This window comes from Leuciscus leuciscus (genome assembly GCF_965113295.1).
Source record: "Leuciscus leuciscus genome assembly, chromosome: 13".
NCBI classification, from domain to species: domain Eukaryota; kingdom Metazoa; phylum Chordata; class Actinopteri; order Cypriniformes; family Leuciscidae; genus Leuciscus; species Leuciscus leuciscus.
The window spans coordinates 22407460-22414677 of record NC_138737.1 but is presented as its reverse complement, the minus strand read 5'-3'; positions in this window follow the sequence as shown (position 1 = coordinate 22414677).

Below are 7218 nucleotides of genomic sequence, written 5' to 3'. Positions count from 1 at the left end.
TTTTATTTCGACTTTTATTATGACTTTATCTTATTCTAAAGTCACAATTGCGAGAAATAAACTCGCAATTCAGACTTTTTTTTTCACGCTTTTACGAATTTACATCTCAGAATTGTGAGATAAAAAGTCGCAATTACCCTTTTTAGTTGTTATTCTGTTGCGGAAACAAGCTTACATATCTTTTACATCAAAAAAAGTGAGGTACAATACTTATTGTGTTGTATTGCTAAACACGTGCAAGGTGAGATACAGGTAAGGTTAGAGACAGGTTTCATGGAATGGTTTATTTTAAGGGTGGGTTAAAGTGGAAGGGAAGGGTCAACAGTGTAATTACAGATTACAGAAATTAAGGTTACACTTTATTTTAAGGTGTCATTGTTACAGTGTAATTGTATATTTAAGTACTGAGGGATTTTAATGAACTACATGTACCTAGGGTTAGGGTAGGATTAGGATTTGGTTGAGAAAATAACATCTCAGAGAGAGAGAGCGAGCGATATCAAAATCAAATTAGAGTGATACCGAAACTAAAGCGCTTCTCCTCGTCCGGGCAGATGAAGAGATTTGTCAACAACTTTAGAGGTCACTTCCGGTTAATGACATCATCACAGAGTTTACCGGTATTTTGGAAATTATGTGTGAATGGTCTGTTACCGGTAAAAAGCCAGAACACTGTTGCTTGTGTGAACAGCACATTTTGAATTTACCGGTAAAGTCGTTCAGGCAATTTTACGGTAATTTACCGGGATTGCTGTGTGAAAGGGGCTAATGACGAGAACGGGCAGAGAACAGAACTAATTTTGGGATATAAATACACAGGATAAAATAAGGAACCAAACAAGACACAGGTGAAAATATTAATTAATGAGGGAAACTAAATCAGAACAAAACACAGGAACATAGCTAAACACAGACTAAAGGGGGTCGCACACCGGACGCGCAGCTCGGCGGCGCGCCGCGTAGCGCCACGTCTTTTAAATTCGAACACATTATTCTCTATGAGAGTACACACACCGGCGGCGCCTTTCGGCGTCTGTCCGCGGCGGCTCAGGACCGTGTTCAAAATCCTGCTGCGCCACAGAGCGCCATTTACATAGTTTTATATAAAATGTACATGTATGTGTCTCAAATCGTAGTTAATGTATATACGGACCTCACCCTGTGCTGCAATATACATTTAGTTTTATATTTATTTACAGAAATCAGAAAATTGCTGATGTTATCGGATTTTCAGGTGACAGTTGTCCTAGACGTGGCGCGGCGCGGCGCTGAGCTGCGCGTCCGGTGTGCGGCCGCCTTAAGGGTACTTTTACACAACAACAATGTACTAAATACAGAAAGGTTTCTCCTTTGCGTTTTTTCACATATAAACGTCAACACTGTCAAAGCAATCCCCGTTCACGTGAATCCACGCAAACAACTAAAAACGGGCCAGTAGTTGGCGATGCCACTTTGTATAGAAAAACGACATGCCTATAGACTGAACATGCAATACGCATGTGCATGTCGTCATCGTTTTCACAAATTTGCGTTTGTGTAGTTTACATGGAGATAATAAAGGTATTGTTTTCAAAAACTTGCACAAAGTTTGTTTTCAGGCCGCCAAACACCGTTGTGGTGTAAATGAACGGCTAAAATGCACAAGTTATTTTTTTTCCAATTGGAAAGTTTATTCGTAGAGAATAAAATAAAATAGAAATAGAATACAAAATAGAATTATAGGAAATAGAATAGAATAGAGTTGTAAAACACACACACACACACACACACACACACACACAAATAAGACCTCTTTAATATCCCATTTCTCCCAAACAGCAATGATATTAGATATTAAGCAGTTCAAGTTTTTATACTGAATTCTCTCTCTTCTAAGATTTTTTCCTGAGAAAAAGACCTCAGAAATCTCACATATCATCTAGAGTTTCAGAAGAGATCTCAACGTCACACACTGTGTTCAGACCTGTACAAAACTCTGCAATCAAACATCAGAGATTTCAGTATGAACTCAGATTTTTTTTTGTTTTCAGTTATCTGAAGTATTTTATTTGCATTGATAAACAGAAGAAAACCACACAAAGTTGACATGTCAATGAAAGGGCAACCTCTGCAAGGTGAAGAGCAAGGTGAAGCAGAAGCAGAGGTTGCGAGTTTCAGCAAGTTTGTTCTTGTTGTTTGCTGAGAGCTTCTTTAAGTGCTCGAGTCAGTTCTTCTTTCACTCACCTGTCACAAGGAATCTTTTGCATTCATCAGTAAAGTCTTTTTATCTCATTCTTTGTCTCCTTCCCTCTGTCTTTTGATTTTTTTGGACCACCAGGCCTCATGGTCCATTAAATACTTACTTGGATTACAGAACATAAAGCATAGAGCAGCACACAAATCCACACAGACACAAACACACAAAAGATGGTCAATGGGAAATGATGTTATTTGCTGACCCTTTGATAAAAAAAAGTTTGGGACTTTCCATTTACTTCACTTATTTTTTTATCCCCTAAAACTACAACTAACCCTGACAGTTATAAACTTTGTATATGTCTTAATTAAAACATAATTAACCACCATTATTAAAACACCATTTGCTGTTCCCCATAAAAGTAGGAGATTTCAGGTTTTTCTGTCCAAACATGACACACACACATAGCATGCAAGTAGGGTCAGTAAGGTTTTTCTTTTTAAATTATTTTCTTGTAATTTTTCTTTTCTTGTGATACTGAACACTTAAAATATTTTCAAATATAATTTTTTTTAGTAATATTTTGCAAAATGACTGTTTTTACTGTATTTTTTATCAAATAAATGTTGAGCATAAGAGACTTCTTTTAAAAACATAAAAAATTCTGACCCCAAAGTTTTGAATGGTACAGAACCCTAAATAACCTTAAATGTATGAATGTTTTCAACCAAAAGTTTGTTGAGATTTTAAGTTGTGTTTGAGAGAGTGTGTTTGTATGTGTGTGTGTCCGTACGTACGTGTGTGTGTGTGTGTGTGTGTGTGTGTGTGTGTGTGTGTGTATGTGTGTGTGTGTGTGTGTGTGTGTGTGTGCACGTGTTGATAGGTGCAATGCAGCTGTCAGCGTTTAGAAGATGGAGGTCAGCTGCTTTACTATTAGTGTGTGTGTGTGTGTGTGTGTGTGTGTGTGTGTGTGTGTGTGTGTGTGTGTGTGTGTGTGTGTGTGTGTGTGTGTGTGTGTGTGTGTGTGTGTGTGTGTGTGTGTGTGTGTGTGTGTGTGTGTAGACTATTACATTTTCCGCCCCTTATTGTTTTTCAAATCAACATTTTTGAGGACATTTCTTCAATTTATTAAATCTGTCTTCTAGTGACTCCAATCTCTAATGTGAATACTGACTGGTGGTCTACAAGTACGACATGTCTAAAGAAAGTATCCAGTGCAAATATTTTCCCACAGTGACCAGTGGTGCTTGTTATTTGTGTACATATGAGAGGCACATACATGGCTTTGACATTGGCTTTGAGCCCATATGCTATCGTTAAAGGGCAGTTTGTCAGTGCGCACCAGCAGAAGGCAGACGTAAACATGAGGGTCTGTCTAAAGTGCTCTAAAAGATTAACCTCTGCCAGTTTTAGAGCACCAAAGAGTCTAATAATGGCTTGTTACAGACCATAACTTGACCTTCTGGAGAGTATATGTGCCAGTGGTCCCAAAAAGTATTTGGTCACTTAAGACACTTAAGCGATATGGCTCTGTTCTGGGCAAGAATTCCCTAACCATACATGCAGCCTAGCAAAGATAAGAGCAGGGAGCAGAGCGATAACAGACATAAATGTATTGCAGATATTATTCATGTTCTTAATAACACTTATTTAATGTAACAACATAAATCAAGATAGATGACAGTCTGATTTGAAGAGGAATATCAGAAGGTCAAGTCCTGACTGTGGATGACAGGAGGAGCTGGGGATGGAGGAGAGTAATGAGATCCTGAGCAATGCAATAAAGCTGCTGATAATACTGAATGGACCGTATATTGGGATGCTGTAATAGGCATCGTATTCCTATTGGTAGACGTGGATCAGCTGAGAGTCAGCTGAGGCTATATCTTGACTGACATGACCTGCCAGAACTTGCTTTATTTCAACCAATTTCAATGCTGAAGGTCAGTCATGTTCCAACTGGGACCAACTGTTAGAAACAAAGTTGTAATTGTGAGAAATAAAGTTGCATTTGTGAGATACAATTATAACAAAAAGTTACAATTACCTACATTCTGAAGTATGATTAATTCCATACATTTATACATTTTATACAAGTATGACTTACTTTTTAGTGTGTTACTGTATGTGCGTTTGACCCTTTTTCACATCCCCTTGCTTGGCATGATAATATCCATAACCTTTTAGCCTTTAATGACTGCATGTGTGCTTTAATCATCTATAAATAATGAAGGTAATAATAGAATCAGCTGTTGTGAAAGAAATGCTGAAGAACTCTGTCATCCCTTGTGAAAAGAAGTCTTCTTAATTGTATTGAATGAACACTTGTAGTGAACATTTTAAAGTTTTTTTATTTTTTTATTTTTTTTTTTACTGTACCTGCAGATAATATATTACTGAAATAAAAAGGAAACTTAAAGGGTTAGTTCACCCAAAAACAGAAAATGTTATCATTATTTACTCACCCTCATGTCGTTCCAAAACCGTAAGGCTTTAGTTCATATTCGGAACACAAATGAAGGTATCTTTTTATGAAATCTGAGAGCTTTCTGTCCCTCCATTGACAGTCTACGCAACTACCACTTTTAAGGCCAAGAAAGGTAGTAAAGACATCATAAAAGTAATCCATGTGACTCCAGGGGTTTAACCTCAATTTTATGAGGCGACACAAGTGTTTTGTTTTGCACAAAAAAACAACATAATTTGCCACTTTATGTACAAAATATTAATCTCCAACGCACGTTCACGAAACAATGTCTGCTCTCGCGTCAACAACACGCATGCGTCGTGGTGTTCTCATGAAATGGAGATGAATATTTTGCAAATAAAGTGGTAAACCAGGTTTTTTTTTGCTAAAAGATGGAGCCATTATCATTTTGTCGAGACAATCTGTTGTCTATGGATCCCAACTTGTAAGCATGTCTTATTATTTGCAGTTGTGTTTTCAATTAACAGTTCCAATTATTAGCTTTATGTAGTTGCTGTGATAGATGTAAACGAAGGGCAAAGCTTTGTCTCCGCTAGCCTGCTAACTAACATTACATTGATGTAATGTAACCAAGGCCGCATTAATGCACGGGCTTACCTGGGCTGAAGCCCAGGGGCCTCCCAAGTTCGGGGGCCTCGAGGTTCCTCCCATGTTCAGGTTCATGATGAGCTGAAAAGGTCATATTGTTTTAACTTGTCAGATTTTGTCGCTGTATGTCGCTAGTCGCTTGTGGACGTTGGTAGTGCTGTCGCTCTAATGTTATGGTGCATTCACACCAAACGCGAATAGCGCGTCAGGCGCGAGTGATTTCACAGTTAATGCAAAGACGCGTTTACGCACGTCGACTAGAGGTCCCGCGGCGCGAAGAGGCGTGTCCACTACAGCGGCAAAAGTCCGCTCAGTGCCGCTAGCAACGCTATAACGTCTCCGCTTTGGGGTGTGTCTGTTTCAAGTGTGTTTAATCTAAGTTTTTTTCAACACACGGACAGTATAATCATCAGCGATGCACGCGATTACATTTAGAAATAGACAAGCTTTGTTTCCAAATGTACCAAGCAATGATCCTTTCAATTTTATAAACTTTTATAAACCCAGCCAATATAATCACAATTAAAAACATCCAAAATAAAATCTTTAACATGTATATAACAACTGCAAAGCGTCTAATTTGTAAACAAAATGATTTACGCACTAAATCCAGCATAAACTCACTGAGACTGTCAACAGTTTCTTTTCCATGCATCATTTTATTATATCCATGTTTGTGGTTAGTTACAGTAAATCATATAAAACAGTGAAATCACCCTTGAACTCTTCTGTCTTGCCTGCACTCCAGACGGTGACGGGAGCTGAGCTTCACTGAAAGGCTTCTTTCCTATTGGTTGTCGCTCGCGAAAATCGCTTCTCATTTGCATAAAGTTGAAATTTAGTTGCTGTGTGTGGTTGTTAAATAAAGTGTCTTGTGTTTATGTGCTCAGTGATATGTTAATAACAATGTTAAAATTGAAAACAATATAAAAAAACTCACTGTTGTAGGTCTCGAAAGAAATTAATGCAATCTGTGATGTAGATTACCTAAATATTACACTTTTTTAAAATGAGACTCTATAAATCGAGGGGATGGGGGGCCTACACAACCTCTCAGCCCCGGGGCCTTACATTAGGTTAAGGCGGCTCTGAATGTAACATACCACTCTAAAACGTCCTGTGGAATCCGTGCTTGCAAAGTCCGTACTTGAGATCCTCTTGTTCGTTAACATTGTCAGGGTCTGAATTGGGCTCGAAATGGTTTGAAATTGATGGCATCGTTAATATTTACATCTGAGTAAAGCTTGCGGTTATGTAGGGGCATGACATTTCCCAAACACTCGGTAGGCGCTGCCAATCACAACACACTTGGCCAGCTAATCAATCACAGCACATTTCGTATTTCGGAAGGAAGGTGCTTCATCGAAGCTCAGCAGACTGGGAAGAGAGGAGCTGTTAAATATGTGAAAAAAATAAATAATAATAACAATCAAGCATGAAAATATATTCTGGCACACCTCAAAAACAAAATCAAGACTTCGTAAAAGGGCGTAATAGGATCCCTTTAAGTACTTGTTTTAAAATATGCTATATTGTACCCCTTTTTCACAAGGAGTGTTCTGGCCTTCAACTACTAAAAAAGGAAAGAAGGAGAGAGCGTGAGGAAGAGAAAGCCTTGCAATTTGCTGAGAAGGAAAATACCAGAGTGGAAGGAAAGTGATTTGTGCCAGTTCTTGATTGGTTCTGGCTGCAGTGCTTGATTAAAGGGGATGAAGATAAGGAAGTTTAGAATGAACATACACAAGCACACGAGCACATAAACACAGCTACTGGATGTCAATGACTGCATGGTCTTACAGATTGTTTGTTGTGTTTTACTGACTGCCCACCGAGCACTAAGAAATCCAGGACACACACACACACGTGCAAAGAGATTTCTTTCCGCCAATAATTCACATGCTAGCACGCGCCTGTTAACAATAAGAGCAGAAGCCATTGTACTCGACAACAGGATGATGATTGTGCC